The sequence below is a fragment of the Equus asinus genome, chromosome 4, assembly GCF_041296235.1.
Source record: "Equus asinus isolate D_3611 breed Donkey chromosome 4, EquAss-T2T_v2, whole genome shotgun sequence".
NCBI lineage: Eukaryota > Metazoa > Chordata > Mammalia > Perissodactyla > Equidae > Equus > Equus asinus.
In genome coordinates this window covers 94,261,138-94,285,907 of record NC_091793.1, presented here as the reverse complement: position 1 = coordinate 94,285,907, position 24,770 = coordinate 94,261,138, and the positions used below count along the sequence as shown (strand labels likewise).

The 24,770-nt window shown below is 39.8% G+C and overlaps 1 long non-coding RNA gene across 1 annotated transcript in view; it reads left to right on the top strand.

Moving 5' to 3' along the window:
• The window catches only part of LOC123285259 (uncharacterized), a 43,394-nt gene extending 22,326 nt beyond the window's left edge, over positions 1–21,068 (top strand). The window contains exons 2-3 of the long non-coding RNA XR_006526912.2: positions 19,404–19,499; positions 20,957–21,068. This is a non-coding gene — a long non-coding RNA (uncharacterized lncRNA). The remainder of the gene's footprint in view (positions 1–19,403; positions 19,500–20,956) is intronic.
• Positions 21,069–24,770: the final 3,702 nt, after the last annotated feature.

Sequence of the window (24,770 nt, the reverse complement as noted above, 5' to 3'; positions counted from 1 at the left end):
CACTGGGCGCCACATCCTGGTAAAGTATATCATGCTACACCAAGCCTGGCTGAACTGAGGAGGGGAGGCTTTAGCAGTTAGCTCCTTGGCTCAGAAATAAACTAGATTATGATACAGTCTGTACATATAAGAAATTAGAGGGGCCGGCTCGGTGGCACAGCAGTTAAGTTCACACTTTCTGCTTCAGTGGCCCGGGGTTCGCCTGTTTGGATCCCAGGTGCGGATCTATGCACCGCTTGTCAAGCCATGCTGTGGCAGGCGTCCCACATATAAAATAGAGGAAGATGGGCACAGATGTTAGCTCAGGGCCAGTCTTCCTCAGCAACAAGAGGAGGATTGGTGGCAGATGTTAGCTCAGGGCTAATCTTCCTTTAAAAAGGAAATTAGAAGATCCAGTTTGGGGTGGAGAAGCAAGCAGAGGCAGGAGGAATAATGATGAAGGGAGCCCCTCTGTGCAATTCTGAACCTCCTGTTGGAGTGGGGTGAACTAAGGAAAGATAGAACAAAATTCTAAGTCTCTTTGATAATCCTGGAATCAGATACTAGAGTATTATGTGCTGGTAGGAACTCAAACATCATTTTATTCAAACTCTTCGTTACATCAGAGTCCCAGAGAAGTGACAGGACTTGACAGAGTCACTGACATCTCATGGCAGAGGGACAACTAGAGCCCACGTTTCCTGAGAGCGTCTGCTGCTTTCTCCTTGCTGCACTGCTGCTGTGAAGGCAGCTGGTCCGTGCATGAATAATGGAATATTAACTGCCTCTCTCTCTCTCCTCCTCCCTCCCTCTTTCCTTTCCTCCCTCTATCTCTCTTCTGTCTCTCTCTCACACTCACATACACACAAAGACCTTGGGCGTTAAGATGATCCGAGTGTTACCGTTAATAATGGCCAGCATTTCTCTTGCTGTGCCCTTAAGCCTATACTGGAGATTATAAACTAAAATACACTAAGCAAGCAATTTTTTAAAGATTTACAGTTAATGAGCGCTTGAAAAGTGTAGGCTGACTTGCCAAGTCAACACAGGTCTCAGGCCTGGGATTTTGCCAGGGGGATAATTATCTGAAACATCAATGAAACTTTCTTGGCATTGCTTGACTTCAGCCTATTAGTATACCCAGGGCTGTTACCTTGAAAGAAGCACTGAGAATAAAAGTTGTTGGTGCAATGGATGTTTTCTTATTTATCAAGTCCAATGATGTTCCTTTTTATGATGGTCAGAATCAGATATTTTGTCACTAAAGGAATATATACAACTACTTCACAAAAATGAAGCTGGGTTGTAGCATCTATCTAAATATATTTAGGCTAAGGATGTAAATGCAACAATGAGATAGAAGGGAACAAGAAAAAGAGGGAGAGATGGAAGAGCCATTGTTCATATGGACCAGGGGTTAGAGGATTCCAAGAAGGTGTTATGATTTGTGCCTCATGAAAACAGGTACACACAGGAATCAGACAGAGCTTTCTGCAAAATGTTAAAACTTACCCATTTCTACCACATATAGATGGATGAATGAGTTAATTGTTTCTCTGTGTTGAGCCAAAAATGATTTAGGCTTAACAATTTGGTTTTTCTAACTGACTGACTTGGATAATAATGTGATCTCTTCACTTCATCTATATTTTCTTAGACATGGACTTGATGGCCTTCCTAATCTCAAGCCTTCCTTCACATTCTCACTGAGAGCTTGTGCAGCTCTTATTCCGACCATCGTGGGGTTAGGCAAACAGGAAAGCATATCATCTATATGGTGACAAGACATTCAAGAAGTGTCTTCTTGACACTTGCTAACTATAAGTCCAAAAGCCCTGAAATCTCCCTAAAATGTAAGGCCACCTGACTGCTCTCTGCAGCCTCTGGATTGCTCTGAGTTGGCTTTGTCTCCATTGCCATTTGCATTTTCCCAGGCGGGTCACACTATGTGCACAATTCACTGAAGTTTCTGGTAGCTAACAAATCTTTGATAAATGAGCATCTATTCCAAGCATAAACCATTTAGTTGAAGTAAGTTTGGCTCTCAACTCATATTGCATGGGGTTTAAAGGTCTCTAAAGGACCCTCTGTTTTTTATGTAGTAAAACTTTGAAAACACATAAGGCTGCTGGTCACTAGGATCTCCTTCACCTTTGGGCCCCTGAGCCATAACCAAAGCTCTAGCAAATGAGTAGAACCACAATTTATAAGCTCCTGCTTTTCTCTTTAGCTCTCCTCTGATTGCAAGTAGTGCCACACAGAGAGAAGAGCACAGATTCTTGAGACACCAGATCTCAAATCCCAACTCCAATGCCTCCTTTGGTACTGTGCCCCTCCAGAGCTCTTCTAAAGCTAAGGGACAGCTAATTCAGAGGGGAAATAATCTACTTTAGGGATATCCCTGAGTCTATTCAACACATTAGTAATTAAAAAATAACGTGAATGATTTATTAACATTTTGTGAGTATCTATCCTGAGCTAGGTTTCTGGAGTTATAGAGATAAGGAAATTAAGTCTGTTCCTCAAGAAGCCCACAGCCTAAAAGGGGAGACATATCTGTAAACAGATTAATTATAACATGTTGTGCTAAGTACAACAGTGATATTGAGTGGAGGTACAGTAACAGCACAGAGGGGTAGTGATCAACTTTCTCTGGGGGCAGAGATGCTCAAGGAAGCCCTCTAATGTCTCATTCAGTGGTATAGGCCTAGATCTTTCCAGAATCCATGAGATTTATCTAAGGTACATGAAACTGGAGAATATTGGGCTGAAAGGTATCTTTAGAAACCACACTGGTCTATCTTTCTACATTTAGCAAAGACTGCATTTATAAGCCACTCTCTGCAAACAGGGCAGGCTGCATAATTTGTAGAACCCCTTGTTCGAAAAGCAAAAACAACAAAAAAAGTGATGTTAAAGGTACCAAAATATAAAAGTTTTTCCTTTCTTCTGTGGTCTCTCCTTTGACATGTGATTTTTTTGTTATTTAATGTTCTAAGTAAAAAAAGTTTTCAAAGAAATTATTGGCATGAATTTTGCTATTCATCTTTATATTTTTCAATGCAAGTTTTAAACATAAGAGCATATATGGAATCACTGAAATTGCACAATTCTTATTTCATAGCTTGTGCACGCATGTGCCTTTCATTCTTACCAGAACAGCAGAAAAGCTGCATAAAACTAACTCAACTGTTTTTACTTCACTTCTTGATATGGGCACATTCTACCAACACTCTTTGGCTTACTGGTGAGTAAGGAAGAGCTGAAAGGAGAAGGATGCGTGGGTTGCCCCGTCTTTCCCTTTCCCTCTATGTTGTCATTTTCAGTGTAAGTGGCTCGTAATACAGGGAAGTTATATGAGTGAGAAAAGATATGATAAGGCTCTTTGGTTTTCATGTTTCTTAAAATGCCATCACTTTCTTTGTGCATTTAAAACAAATACTGTTTTGAATGGAAAGTGTGGCCTCTCAGGGCTGTCAGTACTTCCACTTAGTTGTGGATGTAACACTTACCTTCTGCTTGCTTTGAGTCTCGCTGTGGGTTCTCTAGAATTCCCCTGGGGCATTGGGACACCATATGCTAGTGGAGTGAAGGAACAGAGGACAAGTGTGTTGTGCACGTCTCTTCTGCTCATGTGCATCCTCCATTGTCCCGTCGGACTTCACTTACAAAATACAAGTTCAAAGACAAAATCATTAAGACTTTGATGATACCAGCATAATATTAAACCAAGTGCAGGGCCCATAAAGCCAGCTCTGTATACAAAAAAAGGCTAAACCTATATTAAGGCTCAAAAAACGTATGTTGAATTATTACGTTTCGTGATTTTATGATTTGCCACCATTGTAGCTTCTAGAAAAACTTCCTGTATTCAACCACTTTGACATATTCATAATCTTGGTTCACAATCATTTCTCAGAAATACTACAATGTTATTACAACCATCATTTATCCCAGAACATTTTGTTGTGCACCGAAAAGGTCAACTTAATCAGCTTCATCTTCTTCTAAGGTTCACAATCTAATGTACGCCACAATGATAGGAATAGATGTATAAAGTGTACCAAACAGTTTAATACTGAAGAAAGTCCCTCATCAATAAGTCACTCACCTTATGTGACCTCAGAAGGATAAGTTTTTCAATTGTAGGGTAAAAAGCGAGTCATTAAGATTGCAGATTTAGAGGTGAAAGCACATAGCTTGTTTACATAACGAAGGGTTGTTCCTATAACTTTGCTGTATGAGAGTGTTGTTGGTAAGTTTTCTGTGCCTGTAACATGAAGTGATTTGCTATTCATTTTTTGGTTTGTTTTTAAACAGACTTTATTTTTCAGAGCAGTTTTAGGTTCACAGCAAAATTGAGTGGAAAGTAGAGAGAGTTCTCGTATACCCCCTGCCCAGGCTATTCTTTGTTTATTAATTATTTTCATAGCATCCTAAGAAAATAGATGAGCCTCTTAATCGCTATAATACTTTTGGAGAAACCATGGCATAGAATTTTACTACTTTAGACCGAAGATCTCTTAAAGGTCGAGTTGGTGTTTCCTAAGATTCAGCCACTAGAGTTCCACCTCACGGATGCAGTGACATCACAGGTCGTGCCTACTTTGTCAGTGTAATGTTTTTCCTTAAACCTATTCACCTTTTTTACTTGAATGCTTTCATCTTAAAAGGAAACTTTGTCTATTCCAAAATTAGAAAGGAAATTGTGAAAGTCGGTGCAGAACTATTACATTTAAGAATAAGACTGTACCTGCCTACACTGGAAATCAATCTGCAGAAGTATGCCTGTCACCGTTTGGGAAGAATGACTGGGTTCAGCATTCCCAGCAGTTTCTCTGCTACAGTATTACTGATAGATGGTGTTCGCCGCATGGCACTTTCCCGTGGTTGTACGTGTTGTTTTAAAGGCTTTGACATAGATCAGGCAGAACATGGGTTAGGCCCAATCTCTACATCCACTCCCTGTCATTTTGCTCATTTTCTCCCACGGATCATACAACCTCATTTATATTCAAAACCTCTGAAGCTCGGGAAATTGGGGATATGCCTAAATCATGCAGCCTGAAGGAAAGCCAGGACTCCCCCACTTCTATCCCAGTACTCTTTGTGGTTTTCCACAAAATCTTTCCCATCCTGAAACTGAGATCATCAAAGAATAGGTTAAAGGATATTAAAGGCAGCAGAAGATTAAATGTAAAGTTGGAATGTTCTCCTGCAAATGAACACCAACCTACAAAAACAGAGCTGTGCCTTCTCAAATGTCTACCCAGTGCACAGCAGGAATGCAGGCCAGTGTTTCCCAAAGTCGAGGGCATATACCCAAGACAATTTGGGAGAGTACTGAAATACGAATTTAAGAAGCATAGACAGCCACAGTGAGGAAGTCACTCCCTTTACATTCTATTTTAGTCCCTCTGATTGTGTCAGGGAAAAAAACTCAATATTTTAAAAAATCTTTCTAACACTTGCTAATCGACTTTTTTTTAACAAAGAGAGAAGAGGCACCACACTCACAGCATTTCAAGCTAGTATTTAATTCATTAATTATTTTGAGTTATATCTATATATAACTAAAACATATCTATATGTGTGTTTTAGAGTGATCAGGCTACTATAACGAAATACCATAGACTGGGTGGCTTAAACAACAGGCGTTTATTTCTTGCAGTTCTGGAGGCTGGAAGTCCAACATCAAGGTGCCGCCAGATTCAGTTCTTGGGCGCGGCCTGCTTCCTGACTTGCAGAGGCTGCCGTCTAGTGGTATCCTCACCTGGCAGAGGGTGAGCTCTGGTCTCTTCCTCCCCTTATAAGGGCACTGATCCCATCATGAGGGCTCCACCTTCATGACTTCATCTACCCTAATTATCTCCCAAAGGCCCCTCCAAATATCATCATGTTTGGGGGTAGGGCTTCAATATATGAATTTGAGGGGGACACAAAAATTCAGTCCATAACATTGTTTATGGGTACTTTCAATTTATAACAGGTGACTCAAAAACCTCTATGTGCAATAGGTGTATACAAATTACTGTTTAGATAAACTTATTTAAATAAAAAAGTGAAGCGATGTATGTCAAAAATGTGTAAATAGCATGGGAGTGGCTGAAGTTTGAGAAACACTGGCAAGAGGAAACGAATTGATATTGGTTTCTCCCTTGAGTACTCTCCCAAGCATAAGGCATTTGCAGTGAAGATGGGAGAGTTTGACCATTAAAACCCAAACTAACCATAGATACTTTTTTTCCTTCTGGAAAATTTTCACTGGGGGAGGTATCATAATTCACGTTAATGGGGAAATAAATTTCTAATGTTGCTCGTTTCCACAAGCAGCGACTGGTGAGAGAGAGAAGAAAAGGAAAAGAGAGGAATTTCAATCCCCTGGCAACATCTCTGTGCTCCTAGAGAGAGGGACAGGAAGCAAATCAACCATTGTTGGACAGAGCACATTAGTGGCTCTGGATAGGGAACAGTGGAGAAGGAGCCAAGCAGGGGAAGAAAGATTAATTCCTTTCCAATTAACAGGAGTCTGAAGGTAGGAGTCCCAGAAAATGGACAGAGAACAGAATAAAGATGTGGCTGCATCTTTCCATTTCTCCTAATTTCAGTAATGTTTATACACACACTTTTTCATTCTTTTTTTTTTTTTTTGCTGTTTAACGGGGTGGAGCGTAGTTGTGGTAGAAAGGGGAGGTTTGAGAGTGATGAAGAATATCTATCATCTTGTATTTATGTATTTATTCAGTCAACAAATATATTGATAACCTATTATGTGCAAAGTGTAAATGCCAGGCACTGGGCCCAGTAGGCGGCAAAGAGACACTGTCCTGACATCGCAAAACTTGAAACCAAGTAGAGGAATGGTCATCAAAAAAAAAAAAAATACTGATATAAATGAATATTATGAAAAAAATAATAAAGAATCATTAGCGGTGAGACAGTGTAAGAGGGTTTTATCAGGTACTGTCCACCTGCCACTTCAAATCCATCTGGCCTCACTTTCTATTCCAGTGACTGCTGTGGTAACCAGTTCCAGAGCAGGCTTTGACCAATTTCACGCAAGTGCCATCTGACTGCACCTCTGCCAAGCCCATGTTGCTGGTGTCCAGGCTGCTGCCCCAGAGCTCTGACTTCATAGTATGGAATGACTTTGGGAATCCACTCAACACTCACACATGTGCGACCCAAAATGTGGGAGAATTAATGCCATGTGGGGAGCCACCGCATAAATACTTCCATCTTTCTGAAGTGTGCTGTCAGGATGGTTTGAGACACATTTCATAAGGCTTCTCAGAAGGTCCTGTGAGATTGAGCACCCAGTCATTCATAGCAGTGGTCAACTCAGTAACGCATCCTTATATTGTCTCTCCTTCATTCTACGATTCATTTTCCCCCAGCAGTGTGCTAAACTGCTCATATGGATTGGCAAGAGCCAATTGTTAAATTTCAGGAATTTTGCAATTTGGTGAGTAAACACAAACACCATTTTAAATTAAATTATATAAGCTTAAAATTAAGTTACATTAAAAGCAAGTATTGGGGCCAGCCCAGTGGCACAGCAGTTAAGTTCATGCATTCCATTTTGGCAGCCCGGGGTTTGCCGGATCGGATCCCGAGTGCGGTCCTTCACACTGCCTGTCAAGCCATGCTGTGGCAGGTGTCTCACATATAAAGTAGAGGAAGATGGGCACAGATGTTAGCTCGGGGCCAGTCTTGCTCAGCAAAAAGAGGAGGATTGGTGGCAGATGTTAGCTCAGGGCTAATCTTCCTCACACAAAAAAAAAGATACGTATTCAGGATTTATCATTTTCTAATTATTTTAATGCATCTTATTATCATCAGTACTCTTGAGTTATTCATATCTATTGTATCTGTTTGGTGGAAATACTGTATAATGGTGTGCTATGTTACATCTCTTCCCAAGTTTCCGTTCAGCGACATTGGCATCTTGATATCAGCCATGGTGGAAGTATTACATCACAGAAATAGGCAAATACTACAAAAGGATTTGATTGTTTTGTTGCTTATTTATACTTAAGAAAATAAGGGAGAAAATGTTAATAATGTAGATTAAACTTAGAAGTCAGTCGTGTCTCTAACAGTTGCATTGTGAATGACACAAAAAATTGTGTTCTAGACTACTATTCAATTCAGCAAAAAAGTCACTCAGGACATTGATGAATGAATGAAGTTGACATAGGTCTTAGTTTCACTTTCATCTTACTCATTAGTGTAAATGAATCAACATTTATATTGAGCTGTACTCTTTCGTCAATGACAAACATAGGTTGGCTATGGATATAAGATTTCAGCAAAAATCAATGAAAGCATTCTTGGAAAATTAGTCAGCTATATAGAATTTACTATAGTGAGCATTGTATATTTTATTATAATTTGAAATTTGTATGCCATACGTAATTTATGTCAGTAAAAATTTGTAATAAACTTTTGTATATATATACATTTTTCCCGGAGAATTGATTGTTAAACGTTCATCAGCACCCCATTGCTCCTTATTCATATAAAAGTCTTTATTTCAGACTCTGCTTTGGGAGGAACCAAGAATAAGACCATTGTAATCAAGTGTGGCTCTAGAGAGCCAACCCTCAGAATGGGAATTTGGAGCTGATCACTCACCAATGAGATGGCAATAAGCACCCTTTTGCTGGGGGGGTGTTGATAAGCTTTGGCATGCAGTAGCATCACAATTACTAAGATTATTACTTGTGGTGATTGGGATAAATGCAGAAGGAAGATGAAGCGTTGGGTTCTGTGGTAGGTGTAACATTTAAGCAGAATGGGGCTATGGTAATTATAAGGATGGTGGAACTTGAAGATCTTGGTTCTACCCATTTGCTAGAGCTTTAGTTATGGCTCAGGGGTCCAAAAGTGTAGGAGATCCCAGTGGTCAGTGACGTCATCTGTTTTCAAGGTTGTTCTATATTAAAAATAGACATTGTTTAGAGACCTTTAAACCTCATATAGCTTTAGCTGACAGGCAAACCTCTTTCAACCAAATGTCCTATAGGAGCCAATGGATAAATGGCCAAAAGGTTCTGAGATGCATTTCATAAGATTCCCAGAAGGTCCTGTGTGATCAAGCAACTAGTTGCCCATAGCAGTGGTCAACTCAATAATGTTTCCTTGTGTTGACTCATACTTCTTCCCTCTTTCACTCTCCTGTTCTCACTCCTGCTGTACATTCACACAAAAGCCTTTGTCACAGGCTCTGCTTTGAGGGAAACTTGAGCTAAACAGGACATAGGTCTTATTTAGGTTGGGAACTAGAGACACATAAACAAAAACCTGAAAGTTCAGGTGAGGGAGGCTGAGAGAATAAAAGAGTCCAAATTAAGGGAATAGTTTGTGTGAAAGTTCTGAAGTGTGAAAAAGCTTGGTCTATTCCAGGCATGGAAAGAAGACCAGTGAGGCTGGAGTAGAGAAAGCAGCTGAGGAGGATGCATGAGATTAAGCTGGACAATGGGCAGGACCTTGTATTTCCTTCTCACTAGACGTTTCTTTGTCTCTAGAAAAACATTCTTGCCTCAGTTTACTAAACTACCTTATTTATTCTCCCTTATTCCTATTTGCAATATCTTCAAATTAGGGTTGTGATGAAAGCAAAACAGTGAAATTGAAGAAATCCTAGCTCATATTTTGGCTCTGCCGTTGCCAATGTATTACTTTGGACAAATTACAAAATCTCTACTTTCAAGGGTATGAAGACAAATATCATATGCATAAATGCTCTATGTAAAATTTATGATATTACTGTTATCATCAGAAACTATGAAGCACGGGAGGTCACGGACATAGTCCATGTTTTACAGATAAATGAAGTCAAACCTGGAAGCATTGTAAACGGCCAAAAAAGAAAGAAAGAAAGAAAAAAAACCCAAGACATTCTATGAAGCCCCACTTTTACTCACAGCAGAATCACAGAATGAATAACGGGATTTGGACACAATCACTCATGATTAAGCATCTTCTCAGAGCTGAAGGAGTCCCAGCTCAAAGCCACAGGGTGGGAAAGCCTTTGGCTTCTTCATGTTGATAAAGCCAGAACACGTAAGAGAACAAGAATTTCCCCTCAGGAAATTAAATTATCTTCCTGTTGTTAATTATACTAGAAGGGAGATTTTAGAAAAACAATTCACATTTCTAATGCTCTTTTTAAAACAGTTCCTACCTATACAATAAGTGTTAAGAAATTGGTAATTATTGCTTCTAGGACATATACCATGGTGATATCACTTCAGTTTTAAAAGCCTGCTTTTCTGGCTCATATTTGAGTAGTAAAAATTCACGTGACCTGAAATGTGATGCCAATCAGTATTAAAACGAAGAAGGTCTGTTTCAGAAGATATTTCACATGCACTGGGTTGTGTAATGCAGTAGGTTTGGTTCTATTTCATAGTCTTTGAGCCCTTCCATAGTAAGCACAGATTATTAAAAGAGATCTTGAGGATTTCTCCATTTAGACAGACCTCTGCTTCTAAACAAGTGCTCACCTATGATCAACAGTTCTACTTGTCATAATTAACACTGCTTCAATGTCTATTGTATGTCTGGAAACCACAGCAGAAGTTTGGAAAGAGAATGTGGAGATTTACGTAAAGGCTCCCAAAGCACTATGCTTTTATAGTTTTCCTTCTGGGTTAGAAGAATATCAAAATTCTCTTATAGTCTTGTACCTGACCAGATATACACAAGGTTTTGCTTTCTCTTTAGTTTTCAGAAGTTTGACTGTGTTGTGTCTTGATGTGGATGCTTTTAGATTTATCCTATTTGGTACTCACTAAGTTTCTTGAATCTATGGGTTTATGTCTTTTGCTAAATTGGGGAAATTTTCACTCATTATTTCTTTGAGTACTTTTTCAGCGCGTCCTCTTCCTCTTCTCTTTCTGAGGCACCAATGACATGAGTGGTAGATCTTTTGTTATAGTCCCACAGCTCCCCGAAGCTCATTTTTTTCCCCAGTCTCTTTTCTCTCTGTTGTTCAGTTCAGGTGACTTCTATTGTCCTGTCTTCAAGCTTATTGATTCTCTCCTCTGTTCCCTCTATTTTGCTTTTGAGCTCATCCATTGAGTTTTTAATTTTGTTTATTGTATTTTTTAGTTCTAAACTTTTCAAGTAGTTCATTTCTTCTATTTCTAATTTTTGCTGAGATGCTACATTTTCATTTGTTTCAATGAAACAATTGCTTGTTTAAAATTGCTTGTTGAAGCATTTTTATGATGGCTATTTAAAAATATTTGTCAGATAATATTAACATTTCTGTCATTTCAATGTTGGTAACTATTGATTTTTTTTCATTCAGTTTGAGATCTTCTTGGTTCTTAGTATGACAAGTGATTTTCAGTTGAAATATGGATATTTTGGGTCTTATCTTATGAGACGCTGGATCTTATTCAAATATTCTGTTTTAGCTGAGTTCCTTTGATACTAACCCAGCAGGTGAAGAGGAGAGGGTATTGCATCATTACTGGCAGATGGAGGTAGAAGCTCAGGTTCCCTACTCAGCCTCCTTACTGCTGGGTGGGGGTGGTTCCAGCTCACCACTGTGGCCCCTACTGACACCACAGATAGTATCCCATTAGCACTGGGCTATGGTGAAAGTCCTAACTTTCCCCTGGACTTCCTCTGATATCATCCTAGTGGAGAAGGAGAGGGATATCTTGTCACTACTGTGTGGAGGTGTAAGTCAAGGCTCCACAAGTGGTCTCCATGGATGTTGCAGGGGAAGAAGGACCTTGTTATCACCTAGAAGAGAAGAAAATCCCAGTTCTATGTTTGGTCTTCTGATGCCACCCCAGCAAGGGCATTGGGTACCTCACTACAGCCTGGCAAGGGAACAAGTCTAGATTTCCCACACAGCCTTTGCTTGGTATGGATGTGGATAGGGTCGTAGTTTTTTCTATGGTGTTTGGCTACAATAGAGCTGTTGTTATCTAAAAATTTTCTGCCTTGCCAGGATGCCCTTTTCCTAGTTCTTTGGCTAGAGAGAACAGGTTTTTCTTGAGTTTTCTGTTTGTTGTTTTTGTCTGCACCTATTGGCATTTCTGGGTTGCAAGCTTCTCCAGCACTCAATCTGGGGTATATGAAGCAAAACAAAACAAAACCCAGGGAATTCGCTGCCACATTGGATCCAAGATCCCTAACTGGTCTGTCTTCATTTTACCTTTCAGAGTCTTCTATGTTTGTTTTACATGTAATTTCCAAGGGTTATAGCTGTACTTAATGGAAGGAATAGGGAAAAGGATATTAACTCCATCTCTCTGGACCAAATGGGCTTTTTAAGAAACTGCCAAACTGCTTTCTGAAGTGGTGGATGAGAATTCCTATCAGCAGTGTATGAGAGTTCCAGCTGCTTTAAAACCCCACAACACTTGGTATGATCAGCTTTTTACTTATTGTCATTCTACAAGGTATGTAGTAGTGTCTCACTGTGGTTTTAATGTACAATTACTCTAGTGAAAATTATTTTGGGAATATTTTTTAATCCATATATTTCCTCTGGTGAAGTGTCTATTCAAATCTTTTAGCCATTTAAAAAATTGTGTTGTTTTCTTACTGAGTTTTGAGATTTTTTTATGTTATAGATTTACATCTTTTATCAGATTTGTGATTTGTGCATATTTTCTAACAGCCTATGGCTTGTATTTTCATTCTCTCAAGAGTGTCTTTTAAAGAGCAGAAATTCTTAATTCTGATAAAATCTTGAATTATTTTTTCCTTTACGGACGGTACTTTTGGTGTAGTATCTAGAAAATCTTTGCCTAACTCAAAATTACAAAGCTTTTCTTCTATGTATTTGTCTAGAAATTTTGCAGTTTTAGGTTTGCACTCAAGCCTATGACTCATTTTGAGTTAATTTTTGTGTATAGTATGAAGTATGGACTAAAATTCATTGTTTTGCATGTGGATATCCAGTTGTCCCAGCACCATTTATTGAATAGACTTGTTTTTCCTTTGAATTGCCTTTGCATCTTTGTTAAAAGTCAATTGACCATATATGTTGGTCTAGTTGAATACTCTATACTCTGTTCCATTGATCTATTCAAATATCTTTATGTCAATACCACATTGTCTTGATTACTGTAGCTTTATGAGAACTCTTGCAATCAGGTATTGTAAAACCTCCAAGTTTGTTCCTCTTTTCCAGAGTTTTTGTTTTTGTTTTTGAAGGAGGTTATTCTTGGTCTTTTGCATTTCCTTTTGAATTTTAGAATTGACTTGTCAACTACTACAAAAAAAATCCTGCTGGTATTTTGCTTATGATTGCCTTGAATCTATAGATCAAATTGGGAAGAACTGACATCTTTACAATCTTGACTCTGTGATCCATGAGCATAGTATATTCCTCCACTTATTTATGTCTTCTTTAATTTCTCTTAGCAATGTTTTGTAATTTGCACATCTTTGTCAGATTTATCCTTCTGTATTTTATATTTTAATGCTATTGTAAGTGATACTGCTTTTTATTTCAATTCCTGATTTTTCATTGCTGGTAAATAAAAAATATAATTAATTTTTGTATATTGATCTCACATCCTGCAATCTTGCTAAAGTCATTTATTAGTTCTAATAGTTATTTTTAGATTCCAACAGATTTTCTACATAGATGATCATGGCATCTATGAATAAAGAATTTTCCTTCTTCCTTTTCAAGTTGGATGCCTTTTATTTCTTTTACTTTTCCATTGCACTAGCTGGAACCTCCAGTACAATGGTGAATAGGAGTGATGAGATTAGACATCTTTGCCTTGTTCCTGATCTTAGTGGGAAAGCACTTAGTCTTTCTTTTGTTTCCCCAACTCTATTGAGGAATAACTGACAAATATAATTGTATATATTTAAAGTGTACAATGTGATGATTTGATATGCATATATTTTGTGGAATGATTACCAAGATCAGCACTTAGTCTTTCATCATTATGTATGATGTTAACTGTAGGTTTTCCACAGATGCCCTTTATCAGGTTGAAGAAGTTCTTTTCTTTTTGTTTGCTGAGAGATTTTTATCATAAAAATATTTTGGATTTTGTCAAATGCTTATTCTGTATATATTGAGATCATCATATGGTTTATCTTTTTATTTTCTGAGGAAGATTGGCCCTGAGCTAACATCTGTGCCGATCTTCCTCTATTTTATGTAGGATGCTGCCACAGCATGGCTTGATGAGTGGTGCTAGGTCCACGCCAGGGATCCGAACTTGTGAATCCCAGGCCACCAAAGTGGAGTGTGTGAACTTAACCACTACGCCACCTGACTGGCCCCTGGTTTATCTTGTTAGTCTGTTACTGTGGAGAATAACATTTATTGCATTTTGAATGTTAAATATATGTGCATTCATAATAACACATAACATCATAATAACACATACATCAAACAATGTATTTATAATATCTCTTTGGTAGAAAAGTGTTTATCAATTCTATCAGAAATGACCAAAGTGTGCTCTTCAGAACATTAGCTCTGTAGCATGTTAATAGCTATTATACAAGAAGACCAGGTCAAATTAGTTTGGCAAATGGTAGGCTAAATAGGTTTCTTTATCACAGGACATCTCAGGGGCTTTAATATCCTGTAGTGAATTATAAATTTATAAAAGAAGGGATATGTTACATAAGACTTTCCATACATTTATTTGACTATGGACTTATATTTCCTTAGATCATCTCTCAAGACCAGAGTTCCACAGAGCACGCTCTGGGAAATGCAACTTTATATTAAGTGGACAGTATGTGTCTGATTCCTTGGTTAGACCATGAGCCTGCCAATGGAAGCCATCATATTGAACTCATATTTGTAACATCTAGCACCTTCCTGGCATTCTTTCACTTATTCATTCATTTGTTCAACAAACATTATTTGAACCCTTTTGTATGCTGGATTCCATGCCTGGGGAGAAAGAGATGAAAGATACGATTTCTGCCTTCAAGGAGCTCAAAATCAAAAAGAGCCCTTGATGAATGTTAGTTAAAGCAACGTGCAAATGAAAGAGCACCTAGTGGTTTAGTTTTCAAACATAGTCGTAAGTCATAGAGCACTTTTTGGGGAAAATAAACAGACAATTCCTAAAAGGAACCTCATCTCAAGAGTCCCAATTGTCTATGAGTTGTCAGATTCCATTCTCCTTCCGTGGTCTATTGCAGAGCTATTGAAATATCCAAACTCCCAGAAGAACTGTTGGGCAATGCAATTTAGTACATCACTTATCCATCTGAGTGAAAAGTTTGTGAAGTGCTATTTGGGGTGCACCTGTCTGTTCTGTACTGGACAATCTTGCCACGGAGAACAGCTCTTCAACTCTCTTTCAAGTGGGAGTTACAACCTCTGCCTTTGATTTTGACCCTTTGTTAACTGTTGGGAATATTTGAGGAAGGTTTTTCCGACACCAACATTGGCTATGTACTCCTCTTATATGTCCCCAAAACACCTTGTTCTTACTCTATCATCATATCTGTCACAATTTCATAGAATTGCCTGTTTATGTTCCTGTATTCCTCAATGGATATTGAGTTCTATGAGGACAAGTCAAACGTTCATTTCTATGTTCCCAGAACTTATTTCAAATAGAGTCTGATACATGGCGGGTCCTCAATGAATATTTGTTGAATGAATCAGCCCCTTTGATCTGGGCCCCCATCTACCTTTCCAGCCTCATCTCCTGCCATTCTTTGCCTTGTACTTTTCCTTGCAGCAACAAAATGTGTAGTTCTCAGTCCATTGGCTTTGCTCATGCTGCAACCTTTGCCTTAAATATCCTCCTTCCACCTTCACCCCTTACTCCTTTGCCTGGCTTGCTCATACCGAGCCTTCAAGACTCGGTGCAGGATTGACCAAGAAGCCCTTGGTGAAGTGCTCTTCCCCTATGATCCCTCTACCACTTCTCCACATTGAACTTACATTACCTGCTTATTTGTTTCTCTCCAGCTAGTCTGTGGGCTTCCCCTAAACAAAGACCGTTTTGATGAATGTATCTCCCGCACTAGCACAGAGTTTGGTACTTAGGAAGTGGCCAATAAATGCTTGTGGAGTCCAATTGAATTAACTACACAGAAGTTCTTATTACCCTCACCAAGTTCCCGAGAAACTTCATCAGAATACGCAACACCAAAGTTCAGCATTTTCTGCACAAAATATTTACTCAGCATTAAGCCGTGTTGTTGGTAGGAGGGTTGGGCATTCTTGAGAGAGGTAATTACTAACACCCTGGCCTGTGCTGTCCAATTTGGTAGCCACTAGTCACATGTGGCTATTTAAAATTTAAATCAAAAATAATTAAATTTAAGTAAAAATTAAAATTTGCTTCTTTAATGACCCTAGCGACATTTCAAGTGCTCAGTAGTGGCTGTCGTATAGACTATCAGAATAAATATTTCCTTCAGTGCGCATTGTTTTGGGGCAGCACTGGTCTAGCCCATAACATCCAAGGAAAATAAAAACCACGCTCTTCCAGTATTTGTTTAGAAAACAATTCAAGGTTGTTTTGTAGACCTAATACCCAACACTTCTTTTCAGAGGGTATTTTAGAAAGTCAGTTTCTGGCTTCATGAACAGCCCAGGTGCTGAAGCTAGTTTTAGAAAATAATGAAAAGCCTACGGATTATGTTTATGAAACATTAAGCCAAGATGACTGTGGGATAAATTTAAATTGTTCCTGGGGCCTGGGGATTTGATTGCTTAAGCATACTCTGCCAACCAAGTGTCCTTAATGATACCCATCCACATCTTTGTTTCTATAATTTGAAACCCCATAAATTCACTTAAAAAGCATTTTACAAATCTTATAGGTTCCTTAAGGTGCCTGACATGTAGAACATGCTTAAATACATGTTGGTTGATGGAAGAACTTTTTTGGGGAACAATCCTGACTTGTACATCCAGATGTACAATGTCCCTCGGAATTAAACACAAGGATGTTTGACATATAATGACTCTTGGATTGTCTTTGGAAATTCTTTCCTGCTCAACTAGGTTTGTGAGGCCAGAGTACTGTTGAATTTGGCAACGCTAAAACTGAGAGCAGAGTCGAATTCCTGGTCTACCTGGAAGCAGGAAGGGGAAGTCCTGGTCACATGCTGTCCCTGGCATGATAACAATAAAAAACAAATATCTTTATGAATACCTTTATATTCAAGGCATCAGGTTAACAAGTGGGAATATAAGAAATTACGACATACACCCTGTGCTCAGAAAATATGAAATTTGTGATTGAGACAGGACACAGGCAAACCAGATTTTCTCACAGTAAATGCACCCTTATCCTTCTGGACAACCTGTCTCAGCTCTGCCTTTGGCTGTTCTGACTCCCTTGCTCTCATGTCCAGTTGGTTTTCAAGTCTCTTTCTATGTTGACATCTGCACTCAACCTCTCTTTTCCATGCTTAATGCTCCAACTTAGTTCAAGTCCTTAGATTCAAGTCCATTTGAGACAGACTCCTAACTGATTGCCTGGCTTCTAGTCCCTCTGTTCCTACATTTTTCTTCCACTGCCATTTGATTGATCTTGCAAAGGTGTAACTTGCTCAAAGATCTTCAATGGTTCCTGTTTCCTAGTGAATAGAGTGCATATTCCTCAGCCTGATTGTCAAGACCTTACACAAAGGAATTATAGCCTATTTTTCCAGGCTTTTTTCTCATTGTTGACCTTCTTATGCCTGATACTCCAACCAACGTGGAATATTTGCTGTTCCTTCAGCATGTACTGTACCTTTGTGCTTGCTATTCCCTCCCCACAGAAATGCTCTTCTCTTGCCCTCTCCTCCTTCACCTTTGTCCTTCCCAAGCAAACTGAAAAATTCTACCTTTCATAATTTCTTCCATCCTGCTTATTCTCTCTAATTCTACAGCATTTCACTTATAATCTTTTTATGGCACTTCTCACATTTTGCCTTGTGCTCATTTTTTATCCCCTGAAGAGCTAACTCTTTTTCTTTTTTGTTTTTTGAGGAAGATTAGCCCTGAGTTAACATCTGCTGCCAATCTTCCTCTTTTTTGCTGAGGAAGACTGGCCCTGAGCTAACATCTATGCCCATCTTCCTCTACTTTATATGTGGGACACCTGCCACAGCATGGCTCAATAAGCATTCCTTAGGACCATGCTGGGGACCCGAACTGGTGAACTCCAGGCTGTTGAAGCAGAACATGGGAACTTAACTGCTGTGCCACTGAGCCAGCCTCATTTTTTTCTTTTTAAGTAAAGAGTGTTATTGATATATAACATATGTATAGAAAAGTGTACAGATCATATAAATAGTTTGATGATTCTTTTACAAATTAAACACACCTATATTACAACCATGCAAATCAACATCACAGTAACCCAGAGGCTTCTTTTAATTCCCCTCTTCATCATTACTTCCAAAGGTAACCATCATCCTGACTTCTATCACCATGGATTAATTTTATCTGCTTCTATATTTTACATAATAGAATCATATAGTTTGCATTCTTTTGTGTCTGGCTTCTTCCACTTTAATAGACTCTCTTTGATTAGCTGATTCACAGTCAGTCTCAACTCAACTGTAGCTGGAAGCTGTCATTCACTTACATCAACAGCAATGCAAATGAGAGGTCCCTGCTCAGCGAGTGACCGGCACATAGTAACAGCTTAGAACATTAGCTAATATTATCATCATCTGCATTTGATATAAACTAGGACTAGTGACTGCTGGGACTCGACTTTGACAAGTAAATGTCAAATGACAATTATTAACCACCCCAGATTAATTCAAACCGGATGCAAATCTCAGATTCTTGCCAAAATATGATGACGCTAATTGGATCATTGGTTTTTCCCTCATCCAGTATGAAAGTCTAGGAAAGTTTTTATTGAAGAGATGAAGGTTGTTTTTTTTTTTTTTTTTTTTAAGAAATCTCATAAAATTTACTGTGGACTGGTTTACATCAGATCCTGGCAGAGTTAATAGGGAGGGAAAAAGCCTCCTGAAATAAGTAAGTTCAGTCAGAAGCTGCAACCTGAGCCTGTTTTTGTAAGAATGCTGTTATAAGGACAATGTGTCTCATTACTGCCTCTCCCTACAGTTCATTGTTAATTATTGATGTCACTCTTTCCTTCCCTCTCTGCCCAAACAAATATAATATTGAAACATTAAAAAGGCTAGAGAGTCAGTGACTGAACAGAAGAAAGAATGAATGACTTAAAGAAATAGATTGTTAAACGTGGTTACCCCTTGAACTGCAATGTCTTCCCTCACTTCCTCGTGGGCAGGGATTACGGAGGCTTTGTCACATCAGGACACTGTTCACCCCCATTGAAGCCAGCTCGAAGAGCCACAGCAGAGAAGAGCGGCAAAAGGAAACGTGTGTTTTGGTGGGTGTGTCCTTGGTCATCAGTCCCAGCTCCTTTCTGTCCCTCATCTTACTCAGTTGTTCTCTGTATATTTTCTTACAGGGTCAGAGCTAGAGTTTATCCTTAAAGACATGACAACGTTGTCAATGTGTGCTTTCTCCGGGGCATTTGTGTGTGTGTCTGGCGTTGAGGAAAGTGGTAAGAACTTTGTATATGTGTGAAACTGATGGACCTTTGAGATCCTGTGTCACTTTTTGAAGCAGAAAGCTACCCTAGCAAGTGCTTAGCAGAAGATTAGATCCCTAGACCAAACACTTTGGTTAAACTCTGAAGACATTCACACACAAACTTCAAAACAGATAAACAGCAATATCTTGGACAAGGTCTTACCCATAATCCTCCCTGCCTCACTTAGGCACACACATATGTTGACTCACTGGCTCTTTGGCAGTACTCAGAGAACACAGAGAAGGGAATGAACCCATCAACTAAGTAGGCCAGCTTCCTGGGCTCCTGACTCTTCTGATTGCTTTCTTCTTGGAGCACTTACTAGCTCACAATCTAACACCTGACTGTGCCCCATGTCCTGGATTTTGAGTGCATGTGTTTGAGTGTCTCTTATGCAGCCAGACTGTAAGCTTTTTGAAGGCAGGACAATGTCTTACATTTGGCTTATATCCTCCTTTGTGCCTAGCACAAAACTCAACAAGAGATTGATACGCACTAAGAGGAGGCCATATAAGAAGGACGGAGATGATTGTCTTATGCTGAATCCAGACAACACCAAAGCCCTTCTTGGCTCAGGTTACCAGCTATATCACCTTCTTAGGGTTTTCTTTCTTTCTTTTTTTTTAAAGATTGGCACCTGAGCTAACATCTGTTGCCAGTCTTCTTTTTTCTTTTTTCTTCTTCTTCTCCCCAAAGCCCCCCAGTACACAGTTGTATATCTAGTTGTAGGTCCCTCTGCTTGTGCTATGTGGGACGCCACCTCAGCATGGCCTGATGAGTAGTGCTAGGTCCACACCGAGGATCCAAATTGGCAAAACCCTGGGCCGCCCAAAGCACAGCATGCAAACTTAACCACTTGGGCACGGGGCCAGTCCCTTTCTCATGGTTTTGACTGGCCCACTGCAGAAGTGTCTCTGCTCCCCAGCAGTTGTTTGTAATGCAGATTATCATAATGTAAAGTGAAGGTAATTCTGTAAATTTCCACCACTGTCAGAGTAGGGCCATCTGCCTATATTCTTTTTCAGAATCCAATTCATTCAACAAATTTTACTACCACCTGGGCCAGCTGCCAGTGATGCCAACTAACAGACCCAGGTCTAACCATGAGGAGTGAAGTCAGCTCAGACATGGCCCAGCAGTCCTCTTTAACTGAAAGGTCTATGAACAGGGTGAGAAAGCTGCCATTGGAGAGCTTAACAAAGCACCCAGGGCCTCAGGATCCCAAACTTAATTCCACATAATATTCTAAAACTTGTAACAAGAATTAGAAGATTGATGTAGCCTTTTAAACTGAAGAAGCTCAAGTAAACTTGTTCAGCCTCACCCTGATTCGTGAAAATAACAGCTAATGTTTATTGACATTTAGCAGTGTGTGCTAGTGTTTGATGTGCATATCTCATTGAAACTTTTTTTTTTTTTTTTTTTAGGAAGACTAGCCCTCAGCTAACTACTGCCAGTCCTCCTCTTTTTGCTGAGGAAGCCTGGCTCTGAGCTAACATCCGTGCCCATCTTCCTCTAGTTTATACATGGGACGCCTACCACAGCATGGCTGCCAAGCAGTGCCATGTCCGCACCCGGGATCCGAAGCAGCGAACCCCGGGCCGCCGAGAAGCAGAACGTGCGAACTTAACCGCTGCGCCACCGGGCCGGACCCCTCATTGAAACTTTCTAAACTTTATGTGTTAGGTACTATTTTTAATCTCACTTGCCAAAGATGAAATAGATGCAAAGATCAATTAGCAACATTCCCAGGTCACCTTGCTGGTTAGTAATGGAGCTGGGATTCAAACCCAGGCAGTCTGACTCTATGGCCAGTCCTTATGACAATTAGCTTTTTTTTTTGCCTCCTTGATTGGCTACCTCCAGGGAATATAAAGAACTCTCACTTCTCTCCCTTCCGTAACCCTCACTGTCAATATTCTCTGTGAGGGGAAATTTCAAATGGCTTTGGGCCTTCTACACTCAGCTGAACTTCCTAGCCTCCCAGAATTCCCTGCCATATCCTGAGAGTGGGATGGGGAACCATTCAATGACCTTGCCCCATTTACAGGGCACCACTCATGTGCTTAGTATTATTAAGGCTATAAAAAGGCCTCTGACAATGGGCTCCTGCTTTCAAGTTGTATACAACCTTGCAAACACAAGGTTCCTCAAGTAACTGGAGGACAAGCCAGTACATAATCACGTGACAACATGATATAGTTGTTTAGGAGAATGCGAGAGTGAATGGAATAGAGAAATATAAAAAGATTGCCAGGCAGCAATAAGAACCCACTCAAGGTTAGTGTTCATGTATTCAAAATGAGCCCAGTTGGCATGGTGACATTTTTCTAGTCATGCTCAGCTATGTGAGTGCAGTTGCACCATAGGCAGAGAGTTAGAACTATATCTGGATTGGGGCTTTGCTAAGAAAGTATCATAAGTAAGAGCTGAAATATATTCAAGGGAGTGATTACAATGATTGACCGTGGAGGTCACTTGCACCAGGTTTAGAGGGAAGACATGAGAGATATGGGGACAGTGAAAAGATGTCAGCGAACTGTTGATCCCAGTGCGTTGAGGATTGTTGGAGGCAGAGCATGAGAGGGGCAACGTGAATGCTGTGGAAAAATCAGAAAAGGTACAATTCATGTGGGCCAGAACAGTTAGGGGAAACTTTCTTTGAACGTGGTGGGGTTTAATCTGAGAATAAAGGATAGAGAATAATTCAAGGTAATGAGACAAAGCATAGAAGATAGAAGATTCCAAACTGGAGCATATATGAGCAAGGGCATGAAGCCTGCACTAAAGATAATGGCTTTAGGAAATACTAAGGAAACCAGCTTTACTAGGATATAAAGTTCAGGTTGGGGAGTGGTAGGGCATAAATTTTGAACGATGAGTATTACTAGATGATGACTTAGGTACAGGAAGGACGTGGACTATTTCCATCTCCCAAATATTCCAAAACAAATCTGTATACTTTATTCCTTTGTTTGCCAGTGAATGTGAATAAGGTCTCTGTAATTTAAATTGACAATACTTCCCCTGTTTGAAAACCTTGTCACATTTTATCAGTAACTTTCCCCCCTGTTTTTAACACCTTTTATTAGCTCCATATGGTGAATTTATATGTTTGCCTTACAGTGTTCTGTGTTGAATAATTTAGTGCAGCTACAGTTGACTGAAGCAGAGATTCAACATACATTTCAAAGCTTCGAAAAACTTAACCCAAAACGTCCAACTGATGAGATTTACACAGTAACCTGGAGACGGTAATTACCATTGCCAATTAAAAGCAACCAAACACAAATGATTAAACTTTATATAACCAAAACCAATTCTCCATGCTCCACATCATTCATTCATTGAACATTTGAGCCCCAACTCTAAGCTAAAAACCCCGGTAGGTCATGGGGAAATGAGTGAAACAGCCCGTCCCAGGCTAGTGAGCGAGACAGGCAAGTAAAAAATACTACCAGTAAGATAAGTGCTGTGATGGAGGTAAACTCAGGGGCAAATAGGAAAGGTTCCTTACCTGGAAGCAGATGAGAAGCCAGAAAGATGTCTGTGAGGCGTTGGCATCTGAGCTAAGTTTTGAAATTCCAGCCGCACCTATTTGACCAGCTACAAAGAGGCGGAGTGGGTTTCTGGCAGAGGAAACTGCAAACGCAAAGGTTCAAATGAGAGAAAGGCTCAAGTGGGAGATGGAGGGAGCTCCCAAGTGAGTGAGTATCTTGGAACACCAAGTAGGGGATAGTGAGAGAGTCGAGGCAGGAGAGATTAACAGGGCCCGATATAAAGACTGTTCTGAAACAGAGACAACTAGGCCCACTGATAAAATTTCAGCAAAGGTGGGGTATTGTAGCATATACATTAAAAAGAATGTTCTTGTGCCAGGGTGGCAGATTGGGACAAGGAAATTAGGTAAGAGGCTTTTGCAGCTGTTCAGGTGAGAAATGACGGGGCCTTGAACAAACAGGGAAGCAGAGGAACAAACCAATACCACAATCGTTTAGGAAGTAGAGTCTGTTAGGTCTGACAACTGATCATATAAAAACTAATGGGGAAAAGGAACCAAGCAAGGTTTTCCATTTTCCAAAAATCTTGCTGGGGTACGAAGTTAATTTATTCCTTAGACAGATTACTCTACAAGTGTGAAATTCAAGTGAAATTTGAGTCATGAAGCTTCTCTTTTATCCAGGGGAGGGTGAGTTTCCCTGGGTCTGGGCTTCGGGTTTGTAGTCTCCGCAAGAAAAGTTTGGACAGACTGTCTTTTAAAAAAGTCTAAATTTACACTGAAGCTTTATTTGCTTTCTGTCTGTCAGATCTTTAAAATGCCACCCGTATCTGGGTTCCTGATAGCTTCCTTATCTGATGAGCGTGAGGCAGAGAAGTAGCTCAGACAGCTTTGTCAGCTTCAGCCGGATGAGGAACTCAGAACGAACAGAGCTTTCCAACACATGTTTGATATGATGAAGTCACATTTGTCCTCTAAATTGGGAATATTGTTGCCATTTTTATGGCTTGGTCTTTTTTTTAACTAAAAATTCATCCATATGTGCCCAGATTTCAAACGGTGAAAGCCATTCATTTCCACTCCTTCAAGTGAAATGGAGTCATTGTTTGAAGAAAAGATTATGGGATTATGGCTGTTAAGTCCTTTCCGCTGGGAACTGAGTGGCAGTTTAGTAGTGACTGTGTGGTTCCACCACGCAGCTGGGCCACACCACCGAAGCCTCAGACCAAGGGCGGAGCTGACCCAGACGGAGGACCAGAAATCATGAGACACAAAGGAAAAGAGAAACCTCTCGTCTTAAAGAAAAAAAGAAAGAAAACTCCTAAAATCCCAACTTTAAGGTTTCAAGAAACAATGAGATGTACAGCTGTGACAAAAGCTGCTTCATGTCACACTTCTCTTGTCACAGTTGCCGGTTGCGTCCTGCCGACTCAGCTTCTCTTTGTCTCGCTTTTCTTTGCTAACCCCAGGCGAGATTTTGCAGTGCATGACTGAGAGAATGGCCTCTGTCTCAATGCCAAACGATGACTAAAATAAACATAGAAAACCAAATCATTGTCTTTGGACTGAAACACCCATTTTGTTCACTCGAGGCTTCTGACTTCCTTTTGGAATCACTTTCTTGAGATGCCCAGATGTGGCTTTCAGAGTCTCTTTCTTGTGAGTTTGTTTTTTAGAAAGTGATATATGTCGTATGTTTGAGAGTCTAATAACAGTACTTGTTATTGGCTGCGGCTACAGGA